The 15,507-nt window shown below is 48.1% G+C and overlaps 1 protein-coding gene across 1 annotated transcript in view; it reads right to left on the bottom strand.

Annotated features, from left to right (window-relative positions):
* The window catches only part of Cgnl1 (cingulin like 1), a 142,793-nt gene extending 128,071 nt beyond the window's left edge, over nucleotides 1-14,722 (bottom strand). The window contains exon 1 of the mRNA XM_005075458.4: nucleotides 14,642-14,722. The gene's annotated coding sequence lies outside the window, so the exon portion shown is untranslated. The remainder of the gene's footprint in view (nucleotides 1-14,641) is intronic.
* Nucleotides 14,723-15,507: the final 785 nt, after the last annotated feature.

The raw sequence follows: 15,507 nt of genomic DNA on the forward strand, positions 1-15,507 counted from the left end.
GATTTGGTTTTCAAACATGCTGTCTGCCCAGCGACTGCTGAGCCAATCCCCTTCCATAGCTCTGGTCTCCCCTGGGAGTGAGAGCACCCAGCACTTACACTGCGGTGCGGGCACAGTCAGTGAGACTTCCTGCCCTCTTTCCCTCTGCCTCCAAAGAGACGCAGAAAACGCAATAGGGGGGAAATCCTGTCGCCACCAGGTCTTTATTCCTGAACTTTCCATTCATTGTTTTCCAATTTCATTATATATGGATTGAAAATATCCCTTGTTTTCCTAAACATAATAACACTGACTTAGAATTGAAGGAAAAGAAACAAAAATGAAAAACAATACATATATATAAATAAATGCTTGCTTGGGAAATGGTTCCATAGATTAACAACTGCCAGTGGTAAAACTGAAAATGGTTTTGAATTTCATCTTTTTTTTCATATTTTCAAAATATTTTTTTGTGTAACAAACACCTATTGTTTCTTTTCTTTAACTTTTTCTCTGTGTAGCCCTGGCTGTCCTGGAAATCTCTCTGTTGACCAGGCTGGCCTCGAACTCAGAGATCCTCCTGCCTCTGCTTCTCGGGGGGCCGGGACTAAAGGCGTGCACCAACGTGCCTCTATTGTTTCTCTACTTGGGATGAAAATACAAATCAGTTGTTTGAGTGTTTGCCTAGCACACACTGGATCAATCCCCATAGACCAATGGGGTGGCAAGACGGCTCAGTGGGGAAAGGCATTGCCACCAAGCCTGACGACCTGAGTTCAATACTCAGGTCCCACATGTTGGCAGGAGAGAACCAACTCTTTAAGCATGACCTCCACATGCATGCTAACACATACACATAAAATAATGTCAAAAGTCTTCTAAATAAAGTCAGACACACACACACACACACACACACACACACACAAAACGGTACATGCTCTGTAAATCGTTCCGTTTTTCCAGGAAGCTCAAACAGTGAAAACTTTCCTATGGTAAGAAAACAGTCGCTACCGTTGAAGGACGGTAACTGGACAAAGCATGAGAAAACCTGTCCGAGACTGAATCCTTATGACTTATGTGTTTTACTTAAAAAAAAAGTAAAATCTGTTTTTGAGCCCTAACTGTCACTGCTTAACTGTGACCTTGAATCAATTTCTTCAATGTCTCTAACCTGAAGTGAGGGTAAACACATCACCAGCTTCACGGAAACACGGTGAGAATTAAGCTCAGTGGCGTCTATGCAGTAGCACTTAACACAGTGCCCGGTCCCGGATAGAGCTCAGTGTTTGACAGTAGCAGCTGCAGCAAACCCCTACTAACGCTTTAGCTGCCGTCAGGCTCTAGGCTTTGAACCCTTAATCTTGTTGCCACCTCGCCTCTCCAGTCCCTGTCTTATCTGTTTCTCAGCCCAGAAGCTAAGCAGGTGGCCCAGGGAATCCAGAAGCATATGGCCCCAACTTCGTCTCACAAAGGGTTGTCACACTGCGGATGCTGCCTCTGAGGTCACAGCAAAAGGAAGCTGGTCAGAGCCACCCCATCAGGATTAATCACCCCTTGAAGAGAAAAAAAAATGACCGGAGGCTCTAAAAGCAGTAGCTGGTTTTTGCAGGAGAAAGAATATTTTATTCTGGCAGAATAATTCATTTGGAATGGAGGAGTCGCTTGGGAACTAAACCAGCTCATCTTTCTTCCCTAAGGAAGGAGAGGAGACAGCCAGCCCTCTGTCAGGAGTGTTTCATGTTGACTGGCTAAATTTACTATCCTTTCATGTATCCCAGATTTATACTCAATTTGCGAAGCATGTGCCTGTGGGTGAAATAACTTTAGATGCCGGTCATGCCGGGAAAGATTCAGATTAGCTCAGATCATTGAAACAACATAAACGCCTCCTCCAGTTTGTGAGGTCAGCCTGCAGATTGAATGTGACTCTTTCTGACCAGCCTTTGCTTTAACTAACGCACACGTCCCTGGGTTCAAACCCAGCCCCAACACCAGTTGTATTACCTTGACAAAGTACTTAACCTCTCTGCGCCTCAGTTTCCTTAATGAGATGGCCTGACAACGAGGTCATTACAAGAAGATAAATTAGTACCTGCCAAGCACTTACAGGTATTAGCTTGTTTCAGTCTTACCACAGTTTCTGATGATGGTGTAGAATTCATCTAAAACGACATACTCCAATCACCACAAACTTGGAGGATATAGTAAAGACTGTATGAAAGCCAGGAGGATTTTGCTAAAATTACGTCAAGGGAGCATGAACATGATGTCATATATGCATGTGCATACTCTCTCTCTCTCTCTCTCTATATATATATATATATATATATATATATATATATGTATATATATATGACTCATACACACATTTGAGAAAGTAGTTGGGTTTTGACTGTGAGTTCCTTTTAGACTGCAGCAGAGAAGGCTCAGTAAATCTGTGCATTTTCCTTCCTTTGTAAATGTTGAAAGCTTTTCATTTTGTTCCAAAGGAAATGGCTGTAGCAAAGTTCAATGACATCAAACACCATCATTGTCTGAGCGGTGTGGGTATCCGGTGACTGTTACAGAAAGGCTTAATGCTAAAACCCAGGAGCACAGATGCTAAAGGCAACTTCATGGAACATCCCTTACCGGAAGCAACTCAGAAACTTAGCCCTGAAGCAAGGGAATGATGGAGGCACCACTCAATAGTCTACTGCCCCATGATCCGCCCTCCCAGCCTTCCATTGCTCGCCCACCTCCATGCTCCCACGTGGGAGAATCGTGCCTGGGATGCTGCTGCATGTAACTCTCTCTTCACACCAACAGGCACGTTCACACTTTTCTACAGACACTGAAGATTCCCATCTCACTGACGGTTATCAGTGGTTCTATTCTTATTACAAAGTAATACAACCAAGATAGCATTTCCTGCTGTATTGGTAGGGTAGAGGCAGGCAGATCTCTGAATTTTAGACCAGCTTGATAGAGCGAGTTCAAGGCCAGGCAAGGCTACAGAAGTGAAACCATATCTCAAAACAGAAAAGGACACACGGACTTCTAGAAGCCACATACTACAAACACACCACACTGTACGGCACGTCCAAGAAGATTTTGTTAGAACCTTTTCTGTAAAGCCCCTCTGTTCTCAGCTTTACTCTGCGGACCTTGCGCTGCAGGTGTCTGTCAGTGTGAGGCAGATGCACAGAAAGTTCTACCCTCAGGTTGATTCCCAGCCATGAACTGGTCTGAGAGCTCAGAGCAAAAGCAGAAATGACAGCTGAGTTTTTATGTGCAAGATAAATTTCCAGCAGGACCTGTTCTCTTGCTGAGCTGAGCTGGTAGGTTGGGCTATACACTTCATAAAGTTTGCTTTGGGACTTGACCTAAACACCCATTCATTCTTAAAACGTGTCTCACTCTGTGCCAGGTACTAGGGGAGATAAAAAAAAAAAAGACCTTATTTCAAGGCTGGGCTTCTCCCCTTTACATTAACCAGAAACAACTAAGGGAGACCCCTGTGTTCTACTAGGTCAAGTTTCAGACTGTCCTAGCCAGGGCCTTCTGTTGCCTCTCCTTAAAATCCCCTTCCCCACCTCATCTCAAACCTGGTTGCCCAGATACAGTGGATAGATGCCATGGGATTACTTAAAAGTGTAGCCGAATTCCCCAAATAACACACAACTGTTAAATATAAAGTATTTTAAAAATCCTAAACAGGAGGCGGGCGGATCTCTGTGAGTTCGAAGCCAGCCTGGTCTACAAAGTGAGTTCCAGGACAGCCTCCAAAGCTACAGAGAAACCCTGCCTCGAAAAAAAAAAAAAAAATCCTAAACAGGGAGGTGGTGTCACTCCTGTCCTGGCCCAACACCAGAAGGATGTCCAGAACAACACTAGCAAAAAACGAACGGTTAGGCTACACACAGCTCCCTGTACTTGAGGCCCTGGCTCGCCCACCACCTGCCCCCACACTTCACGGTATGATCTCAAGTGCTGGGTGAAAGTGAAGCAGTCAGCCGTCTGCGTTTCTTGCTCACCGTTCCATCACCTCTCCTGAACCAAAGCAAAAATCAGAACCTCTGCAGGTCTCAGGGCCCCAGGCAGCCTCCACTAAGGCAGGGCCCAGAGCCCAGACCCCCAGAGCGGACTTGCTCCCCTGAGTGTTTCTTTAAAACTTCATTCAGTTCGAAGCCCTCACCCTGGGAACACATGAAGGGGTGGCTGAGAGAAAAGGGACAGTTGCCCTTCCTGGGGAAGCTTGGGGCTCCATACAGTCTCTCCCGAGAGTTAGCTTTACATCTCTTTGTAGCTTCAGGCTTCTCTAAGGTAGAAATCTCTTACCAGAGGCTGCTGAAACATCTACCCCCTCACAGGACACCCCAACACACACACACACACACACACACACACACACACACACCTCCCCAGCCCCCCACCTCCCAGCCTCAGGTCTGGGTCAATGACAAAACCACAAATCTGGCAGAGCCTCTGCCCGAAGTCTGAAGCAAAGGGTATTATTAAGGGCACAGATTAAGGATCCCTCACTCCACAGCTCCTCATTTAGAAGCCCTGGGTGGCATGCAATGTAAACACGGCCCAAGAATGTTTTAAAATGAAGGGGGGGTTTATTAAATGACTTAATTGAGGGCCACTTCTCCTGTCGGAAAGCTTTTAAGAGAGGAATAAAGGGGGCCTGGCGGGCGTCTCCCAGACACTTGTTTTGAAAACCTGCCATGCTGTCTCGGGAAATTAAGCACAACGGGGGGCGGGGTCCCCATGTGTGTTCCTGCAGTGTGATCTCCAGCAGAAATAAAACACCTAAGAAAACCTATTCCTGGGCACACCTCAAGCCTAGCAAAAGTGCCTCATTCCAGCGAGCATGTTACGGGTCATTGGAAGCATGGGATGGTGGAAAAATTGAGGATAGCCAAAAAGGATCCAAATAGATGATTAAAGAGGGGCATTTTAAAACTTGAAACAGGACATGACTTGGGAGAACAGGCCTGTTAAAGCAATGCAAGAACACTCTACAAAGAGACACTGGTAAAGAGAGCCAGGATGCCTTTAATCCCAGCACTTAGGATACTGAGGCAAGCTTTGTCTACATATTGAGGCAGTCAGGGCTACTACATAGTGAGACCTTGTTCACCCCCAACTCTCACCCCCACTCCCAAAAAGACATTGGTAAAAAGCACTAGAGAGCTGGTAAATGATTCCGAGATAGAAAGGAACTTTGACGGCATATATCAGTAAAGGCTCCAGACACTGAAGGCAACAGCAGGGAATACGTGTTTGTGAACTCTCCAGAATACAGGCAGAGACAATACCCACTGTCACCATGTCCATTTGAGGACATGGAGGTTTTAGAATCAGATAGTGAAGATGGTTGTCCAACACCATGAATGGATTCCATCCCACTGAAATGTAGTTTTCACACTGTGTATTTTACCAAACAAACCAACCAACCACAAGTTTTCAGTTTAAGTAAATAAATAAATAAAAACCTCCCAGGGACTGGAGAGATGCTGCATCAGTTCCAAGCACTCGCTGGTCTCCCAGAGTACCCAGGGTCAGTTCCCAGAACCCACAGGGCCTGTCACAACTATCTGTAATGGCAGTTCCAGGAAACCAGACTCCCTCTTCTGTCTCCCACAGGTACTGCACACACACAGTACACATACACACATTCAAGCAAACACTCATACACATAAAATAATCTTGTGAAAAAGAAAAGAAGAAGAAGTGGGAGAGACTCCCAAACCAGAAGCAGCCCCTTCCTTACCAGAGTACCAATACAAGCCAAAAATAAAATGGATACTGTTCTACTAACGACTCAGATACTGAGCCAAGCTTCAGTCTTCACTCTGTACTTCCCATGATGACTTAACCCTCACACCAGTCTTCAGGTAGGAATTATCAGTTTCACAAATGAGGTAGCTAAGGCACAGAGGTCACACAACACACACAGGGGCAGCCACAGGGGAAGCCGATATAGTAGCCAAGCAGCTTACTCCCCTCTTCACACTTCCAACCCCCAGGCTGTGCTGCCTCCAGATCTAGAGGCGACACATGCCAATGTAAGAACCGTTGGCAGAGCTGGGCGTTGGTGGCACACGCCTTTAATCCCAGCACTCGGGAGGCAGAGGCAGGTGGATCTCTGTGAGTTGGAGACCAAGCCTGGTCTACAAAGTGAGTTCCAGGACAGCTTCCAAAGCTACAGAGAAACCCTGTCTCGAAAAAAAAAAAAAAAAAAAAAAAAAGAACCGTTGGCAGAACGACAGGTTTACTACCCAGTGTGAGATCCAGGTACCCTTTAACTATTGTCCATATCACCCTGCATTGCCCTTGAATACACTCATGTGTTAAATACAGCTTCTAAAAACACCTGCAGAAGTGGGAGTTTAGCATAGCAAGTGCAAAAGACCTTGAGTTTGAACCCCAGCACAATGATAATAATAATAATAATATAAACAATAATGATAATAATTTAAAGACACAGCCTGGACTCTCAGTAGCACCTTCACACTGGCTAATTCACCCCTTAGAACAATATGAATGCTGTTTCACTTCTGTTGCTCTGATAAAATGCCCTAACTTAAATCAACTTAGGAGAAGAGGCACTTTGCCTATTCAGCTCACAATTCTAGGTACCAGAATTGTGGGGACGTCAAGGCAGGAACTTACAGCATCATATCCACAGTCAAGAGCTGAGAAAAAAAAATAAATGTGTGGATCCTTGCATGCTCTCAGTTTTCACTGCTCTGACAGTTCAGGACCTCCTGCCTAGAGAATGGTGTGGCCCACAATGGGCTGGGTCTTCTACATTAATGAATAGTCAAAACAATCCCCAACAGGCAAACTTGATTTAGATAACTCTTTATTAAGACTCACTTCTCAGGCAATTGTAAACTGTGTCAAGCTGACAGTTGAAACTAACTGGCAAAATGACAGGATGAGGATAGGCACACACACATAGAGAGAGAGAGAGAGACAGAGAGACAGAGAGACAGAGAGACAGAGAGAGACAGAGACAGAGACAGAGACAGACAGAGACAGAGAGACAGAGAGAGACAGAGAGAGACAGAGAGAGACAGAGAGACAGAGACAGAGAGACAGAGAGAGACAGAGACAGAGACAGAGACAGAGACAGAGACAGAGACAGAGAATGAGCTTTTAATGCCTGTAGCCAATCCAGGCCACTCCACCCGGTGCCTTCCTCCAGGGCTGAGTCTAACTATCTGTAGGTTAGGGGTTTCACTGCTAGAAGCAGGGTTATTTATATGTAAATAGTGCAAGCAATTACAAATGAGGTTAAAGAGGGTTTAGGAGAGAGTAAATTAGCTATTCCCAGTCGGGGCCACCTGCCAGTCAGAAGCACCAAAGAAAAGTGAAATTCTACTCTTTGCACTCTACTCTGGAAAGCAGGGTCCTCATCACTTACTAGAAACTCCCTTTGACCAGAGATGGGAAATTGAGCTGACACCTCAAATGGAGCCTGGCTCAGGTCACTGTCCTCGACAGCTGCCAATTGTCCTGAAGGATGTGTGACAGCATCAGTGACCTCCGGCGGCTAGGTATCAGTGCTGCTTTGCACCACCCACTGTGACTACTATCTACTTCAACCCAGCAAGGAAAACTAGGCTCTGAGTCCCACGTTAGAGATGAGGAAGCAAGCTCCAGATTAAGGGGACTCTGCCCAGAATCACACTCCTAATGACTGACAAAGAGGGCGTTCCAGGCAGCTACTTGAAACCAGCAAGCTCTTAGCCCATAGCAAAATGAGGGCCCACATCCTGAGATTTAACCAACTCTTGGTTAGGAGTACTTTAAAAAAAAAAAAAATCTGGCCGGACAGTGGTGGTGTACACCTTTAATCTTAGCACTGGGAAGGCAGAGGCAGTCGATCTCTGTGAGTTCAAGGCCAGCCTAATCTACAGAGTAAGTTCCCAGACAACTAGAGCTGTTACAAAGAGAAACCCTGTTTCAAAAAACAAAACAATCAGTAAATAAGTAAAGGAATGCATTATGTGCATGTATTTGCTGAAGAAGTAGAGGAGTTGAGCAGATAAGAATCAGCCAGGAACAGAAAGCAGACATACACGTGTAGGACAGTAGTCATTAGGAGTGAGGGAGGGCAACTCAGTTAGAAACCTGTAAGTAAACCCAGGACACCACCTAAGAAGCTACCCAAATCTGACAAACTGTCCCATTTCCCATGGCCTTGGTTCTCTAGCTTCTAATACAGGTTGGTTGGTAGAGAGAGACTATTCCACAGAAAAGCTACAGAGAAGGTGCACAGACAGCGCTGGGGGAACAAGTCAGGGTCACCTGTGCTGTTGCAGGAGAAGAACTGGTCTTGGTTAGGTCTCAGAGGAGGAAGGGAAACTTTCAGGACTCTCATTTTCTCTATCTCCTTTCTTCTCTCTCTCCCTCTCCCTCTTCCTCTCCCTGTCCCTCCCCATCTTTCTCCGTCTCTGCCTCTCTCTGTCTCTCAATCTGTCTGTCTGTCTGTCTGTCTCTCTCCCTCTCTCTCTGTCTCTGTCTCTGTCTCTCTGTCTCTGTCTCTGTCTGTCTCTCTCTCTCTCTGTGTGTGTGTGTGTGTGTGTGTGTGTGTGTGTGTGTGTGTGTGTGTCTCATATCCTATACCCTGCTGCCTCACACCCAGAAACCTTGACTCAGGCCTTCAGTTGCCCATGCCAGTCCTACACAATAAGCTAAAAGTGAAGTCTAATCGCCCAGCCCCAACTCTCCCTCACCTCCCCACTTCCCAAAGCTTACAAGAGGCCCAGAAAAGCAGGAGCATTTAGGATTAAAGTGGTCTGAACACATCTTAGACAAAATCATCTAAGTCACAAACCAAAACTTCATGAACAAAGGAGATCATAAGTTTAGTCAGTGGCACCTTTGGTCCCCAAGCAAAATATCCCCAACCCAATTCATTTACTTTGTTTACATGTATGAGTACTTTACATACATGTATGTCTGCGTATCACATGTGTGCCTGTTACCCTTAGACACTAGAAAGAGGGCATTGGATCCCCTGGAACTGGAGTTGTGGATGGTCGTGAGCCACCATGTGGGTGCTGGGAACTGAACTATGTCTCCAGTCCAGTTCCTTTAACTCTCATCCTTCAACAGTAATCACAGGTCTCCGCCAGTCGGTTCCGGCCCGGGCTTCTGAGACCTGGCTGGGACAGGGAGGGAAGCTCTCCACTCTCCAGCTGCAGTTGCATGCTTCTGAAGGGACATAAAGAGCTCACAAGCAAACAGAGTAGAGACTTAGACCTTTGAAACAAGCTTTCTCCACCTCCTTCTAAAAGTACCAACAGGGCTAGGGAATTGGGCTCAGGTGATTAGGTGTCCCTAACAGGCAGGGGTTCCACCTTCCAGCACAGCAGAAACCAGGCACAGGGATGCTCATCCATCTGTAATCCCAGCACCTGGGAAGTAGAGGCAGGAGGATCACAAGTACAAAGTCATATTCTGCTTCATAGTGAATCTGAGGTGACCTGAGCTACATGAGAGCCTGTTTCAATAACAATACTGGTGTTACAGACACAAAAAACTACAAAATAATAATAATAATAATGCCCTGAACCATCATGTACTTTATCTAAGGCAAGCAAAATCACTGTGATTGGACAACAGGGGACAAACTCCACCCTATAAACAAAGGTGCTGCCAGGCAGACTGGAAGCCTAGTCCAAGTTCATAGACTATGCCCTGTGTTGTAATCCTGAACGCTTAACTCCCTGTTGACTCTCTAAGTCCCTGGCAGTCCAGTCTTTCTGGGTGGGAATCATGAGTATGTGCCCACAGTAGTGACAGCCACTCATTTGCGAATCTGCTCTGGGCTCATCAGTAATGACTGTTCTGACAGTCTCAAAGCCCCAACAACCTGCAAATTTAAGAGCGCAAGGTAATGACAGTGTAACCGAGTTCTGTCTTGGTTGCAATGCACCACATGAACAAGACTTGGACAGCAGACCCTCACTGCACCCACCCCAGAAAGGCCAGCACCCGAGCTTGTTTTTCACTCTTACTCAATAACCAATTACTTCTAGAACTCAGAGGTTTGCAAAGCTTGAAGAAATGCAGGGACAGTGTGTCCTCCCTAACCCAGAGTGGGCCCATTCAGAGCCTTCCCCAATAGCCAAATCTGCCTTCCCTTCTCTAAAACAGGAAAAGAAGTGGAAAAATGGTCTGTGAAAAGTCCCTTGGACCACAAGGACACAATTGTCTCTGAGATGTTTATATCTTCCAGGAGGGAAATCAATAAATCCCTCCAAACTCAAGGGGACTGTGCCATGGGGGGGGGGGGTACTAAAAACACAACATTTCTTTTAAAAGATGGACTCATCTATATGTACATAATTATTTTATCCATGTGGAAGGTGTGCACACCTCATGTGTGCAGTGCCCACAGAGGCCAGAAGACTGTCAGATTCCCTAGAACTGGAGTTCCAGACAGTTGGGAGCTGGTGTGTGGGTGCTGGGACTCCAACCCAGGTCCTCTTCAAGAACAGTAAGTGCTCTTAACCATTAAGCGGCCGCTTGAGCCTTCAGCCCCTGAAAACGCAGTATCTTAACCAGCGCTGCTGAGCTCTGGAGGGAGACCCGAGCACTTGCCTCTTGCAAACCTCCCCTTAGCCACAGGCACCTTGAGTGGCCCCAGGAGTAGCCTCCAGGGATGTCAGGGTTCAGAGCAGAGGAAAAGAAGTGCTGAGTGTCAACCTGTCACTCGGATATGATCACAAACAAACAGGAAGTACTGGGCTGGGCTGGGCTTTGGTTGGTAGGGCTCACCTGTCATACATGAAGATCTGGGTTCAATTACCAACACTGCATAAATAGGCATAGTGGTATCTGCCTATAGCCCCAGAACTTAGGAGGTTCAGCCAGTAAGTTCAAGGTCATCCTAGCAACCTAGTGAGTTTGAGATTGGTCTTAATACAAAAAAAAAGTATTTTTTGTTGTGGTTTGGACACAGGGTTTAAGTTGCCCAACTTGGCCTTGATCTCAGGCCAGGCAAGCCTTGAACCTACGCTCTGACTCAGCCTCCTGAATAGCTGGGGTGACAAGTCTTTGCATTAGCAACTATTGCTGATAGGCATGGCGTTAGTAACTACTCTAGTAAACTAGGAGCTCGTGAGCCCAGGAAGCACTGCTTGGAAGACTGAGGAGTGAGCGAAGTGAGGCTTGCAGCCAGCCCAGGAGCCCGGGTTAAAGCAGCCGTGCAGGATGAGGTTGCTCACAGGCAGGGGCTTTGACTCTGTCACTGATGCAGAGTCACTAAGCTTCCATTACCAGTCACAATGGCCAGATGGGCCTGTCCTGTTCACAAAAGCTTTCCAGTCCCCTAGAGGCCCTCTAGCAAGGTGCAGCCATCAGAGCTGCATCCTCCTTCCTCCCTGCAGAGTGATGGGTGCCTGTCCCTCCCCCTCCTCCAATCCCAAACTCACTCTGTTCAAGTCAGGTGAAGAGTCCCAACGAAATAAACTGGAACTTGAATCTCAGAAAGTTTTTCTTATGCCTTCCATATCCATGAACAGCAGGGAAATCGAGCCGACGAGGTTAGCCTGTGTCCCACACAGTACCCAGCTCACCTTAACCCAGTCTGCTGAACCCACTGCAGGCTCAGGCTCCTTAATGCAAGGACTGTATCCTGTTGACCAAGAACTTGGCAGGTGGGACAGAGTTCTGCCAGCAGTAGTGGCTTTTTAAATAGTTGCTCAATGAGTAACCAAAGAAAGAAATAACAACAGCCACCCTTCATGCGGCCGGGCAGTAAATCTCAGCACCTGAGAAGCTAAGGCAAGAAGTGAGTTTGGGTTACATAGAAAGACACAGTTCCGAACACCCCCACCTTACCTCAGAAAAAGGAAGAGAGAGAGGAAGGGAGGGAGGGAGGGAGGGAGGGAGGGAGGGAGGGAGGGAGGGAGGGAAGCTGGGAACATTGGCTTAGGAAACAGGAAGGCAGGCACATGAAAGAACAAAGGGAGGGGGTAGTGATGGAGGGGGCGAACATGTGGAGGTCGGAAGACAACATGCATGGGTCGGTTCTCTCCTTCTACCTTTTAGGTTTCATGGATCTCACTCAGGTCATCAGGCTTGGCAGCGACTGATCCATCTTACCAGCCCCAGTGGGGCCATTTAACTGAACATCCCAGCAAGCTTCCCACTTGAGGAAGACTACTCAGCCCTGGTGGCACCAGGGGCCACCACCCCTCCTCTCCCTGCCCCACCCTTTTTCCGGGTTCTCATATCTTAACTTGTTTCATCTTAGCAACAATGTCAAATGACAGAAGAAAATACGTACTTGGGTACCACCCAGGGAAATCACCCAATTTTCAATTCCCTAGAACTTTATTTTTCTCCTTGGATGCCAGTCTTTCTATGTATTTGCCCTTTACACCAGAACCAAAGAAAGGGAGGAAGGAGGGAGGAAAGAGAGGGAGGGAGAGAGAGAGGGAGGGAGGGAGGGAGGGAACACTCAACTGGGCATTTGAAAAGGTTAACAGCATCTTTTAGATTAAGAGCTTCAGAGGGAAACAGCTAAGAAACACTTTAAATTCCATCATTCCTTACTCCATAAGCACGAGAAATTAACTTAAGACAGACAGACACACAGACACAGACACAGACACAGGCACAGACACACACACACACACACACACACACACACACACACACACACACGAGGAAAATACTTTCTATAGGGTTTTGTTCCCCAGAGGGTGAAGACTTGGGTCAGGGACCATGCGTGACACCATGCACTCCATATCATAACCTCCACTCCTGAGACAGGACCACAACTATGATGGTGGCACTCCCCAGTGGTCACACTTCTAGCGGCTGAACACAGGGACAGGGCAGGGCATGGTAGCAGGAAAATGGGACAGACCAATGAATGGGACAAGACTCTCTCTTTTTCCAAAATCAATGTGCTTCTGGTTCATGGGAAAGGACAGAAACAAACACAAACACACTCCCAGGGACATTTTGATGCTACAAAAAGACAATACACTGGGCCAGCACCGCAGGAAAAGGCAAAAATCTGATTTGTGGTCACATTGTAACACCCTGGAGAGAGACTCCTGAGAATACTTAGATAACAGAGAGCATTAACCTAGGGACAACAGTGTTGATTAGACATATGTGACCCAAAAACATATGGACTCAAACATAGGTCCTGCCTTTTCCTTTGTCTTATCATTGTTCGGGTCATCGGGAATGACCTGGCTGAGGTGTTACCTCGGCTTTGCCATAATATCGGAAGCGCTAATTTGCTAACCCTAGTGCTATTCTATCAAAGAAAGTACGCACAGTTGCTCCTGAGGGCCGAAGCATACATCAAACAGAACTAACTCACAAATGCACACACGTGGACACCAGTGGCAGGTGCAAAGTCTTCAGGCTCTCTCCAACTTCAGGGAAATCTCTCATATTTATGCAAAAGCCAGTACATCGTGACATCGTGGCGTGTGTGTGTGTGTGTGTGTGTGTGTGTGTGTGTGTGTTCGCGCGCGCGTGCGTGTTTAAAGAGGGGTCTACAAGAGCTCACCAAATCCTAAATTCTCTCCTTTTCATCTGCGATCCTTTCCTTAAATCTCTTGGTTTTCTCTGGTAAGACAACCCTGAGTTATAACCTTGACTCTGGCAAGGACTTGATATTTGAATGCCCACACTCCAACCTCCTAGGTAGAAAGTGCCCCTGGAAATATTTACTGTAAACAGAGTTAGGAACAAAGGGAACTTTTCTTTTTTTAAGGCACCACCTGCGGTCTAAGGTTGGCACGCGGCGTCCACAGGCCCCCCTAGTGGAGACGTGGGTCAGGAGCCTGAGAGCTGTACGCACATGGGCTCTCCCCAGGGAGCGCACTGCGCTACGGAGTTCCAAACACGGCAGCACCCAGAACCCCGGCGGGAGGCTCTTTAAATGCTCCCACCGACTACCCCCTCCCAGATTCCTGGAATCGGGATGTGGGGGTGGGGTATAAAGGTGAGGGTCTTTTGTTTTTATTTTTAAACCACACCAGGTGTGTAGCCCGGTTTGCGAGCCTGGTCACCTTTAAAAGAACTCCCACCGTATTTTAAGCTGGGTACTCGGTGTTGAAGGGCTCTTGGGGTGAAGGGGCACACACATAGTAAATACACAAAGTTCTTTTAAAATTTCTCCGTCTAACACCACAGCCAGGCACCTGTCTAGAAGCCAAAGGGTGATGCAACTTGGAAAAGTCCCTCAAAAGGCAAAATAAAAGTGCTCTTGTGGGGTAAGGGCTTTCGGGGTGACCTGCCTGGACCGGGCAGTGGCGCGCGGGCCAGGACAGACGAGCGACCACCAGCCCGTTCGGTTTAAGGAATCATCCTTAAGAGCACGCCGAGATCAAACACTGCAGGGAAGGACGGGGAGTGCGGTGCTTGGTGTGGATCGCCCCACAGCTGTCACTAGAGCCCTGCACAGGTTCGCCACCAACTATTCGGCGCGTCTGGGGTGCAGGGCGCGGTGTACGAGGCAGGAGCGCACCTCCAGCCCCGGGACTGCGGCGGCCACGCCGGGATCCGGGGACGAACGCTTAGGCTGAGCACTGCGCAAACCTAGGAGCCCCTCGCCGTCCCGGGCGGCACCTGGGTCCCGCCGGCCCGCGCACACCCTCCCCGCTCCGGCTCCGAGCTCACTTACCGCCTCCGCCTCCCGGGTCCCGCTCCCGCAGCAGCCCGCAGAGCCGGGCCGGAGAGCAGCGGCCGCCGCGTCGCCAGGAGGCCGCGCCAGCCCCGCCCCGCCCTGCAGCCGCCCGCCCTCCCGGGAGGAGGAGGAGCAGGCGGGTCTGCGTCCGGACCCTCCCAGCGACCCGGGACACAGGCGGACCCTGGACTGAGGCCCCTCGCGGGCCAGCCGGGACGCTCCCTGCCGTAGTGCTCCATCTGCGCCCTCGCCAGCACCTCCTCCCTACCCAGCAGCCTCCCTCTGTCCTCTCTCTTTCGGCTCTCCTTTACCACCCCTCCTCCAGGAAGCCTTCCCTATTTCGCAGTCCCACCCCATCCCAGATCTGTTTCCCCCACGATTCCTCACAGCCTTGTTCTCTTGGCCTGGATGCAAATCACACTGGTGGAAAAAAAGCACGGGGTGACTCCTGTAAGCTAAAGCTGGGCCTGGCTCTGAGGTCACGCGGCGGCTGGAAGCGGAACTGGCATTAGAAACCACATCTCAGGCCCTAGTTTATGTCATTCCCAGGAAAGGAGGCATTCATTACACTCCAACTGTGAGGGCCAGAGCGAAGCTTGTCATTTTCAAGCCTCGGTTTCCAACACTGTAAAGTGGACAGGACCCCCTCCTGAAGAATGGATTGCAGAAATGTCACGTAGTTTACCCTGTCTTAATAAGCAAATGTTTGCTGACATGTTGAATAAAATCAACACTCAAAAAATTTCAGTCACTCAAAATAGCAAGGTGAAAAGATTTCAAAGGGTAACAGCGATTCTTTTGTAGGAAAAACACAGCAGGAGAAAAAATGCACAGTGATTAAAGCGCTTGTATGTACAGGGCTG

The sequence above is a fragment of the Mesocricetus auratus genome, unplaced genomic scaffold (assembly GCF_017639785.1).
Source record: "Mesocricetus auratus isolate SY011 unplaced genomic scaffold, BCM_Maur_2.0 Super-Scaffold_100691, whole genome shotgun sequence".
Taxonomy (NCBI): domain Eukaryota; kingdom Metazoa; phylum Chordata; class Mammalia; order Rodentia; family Cricetidae; genus Mesocricetus; species Mesocricetus auratus.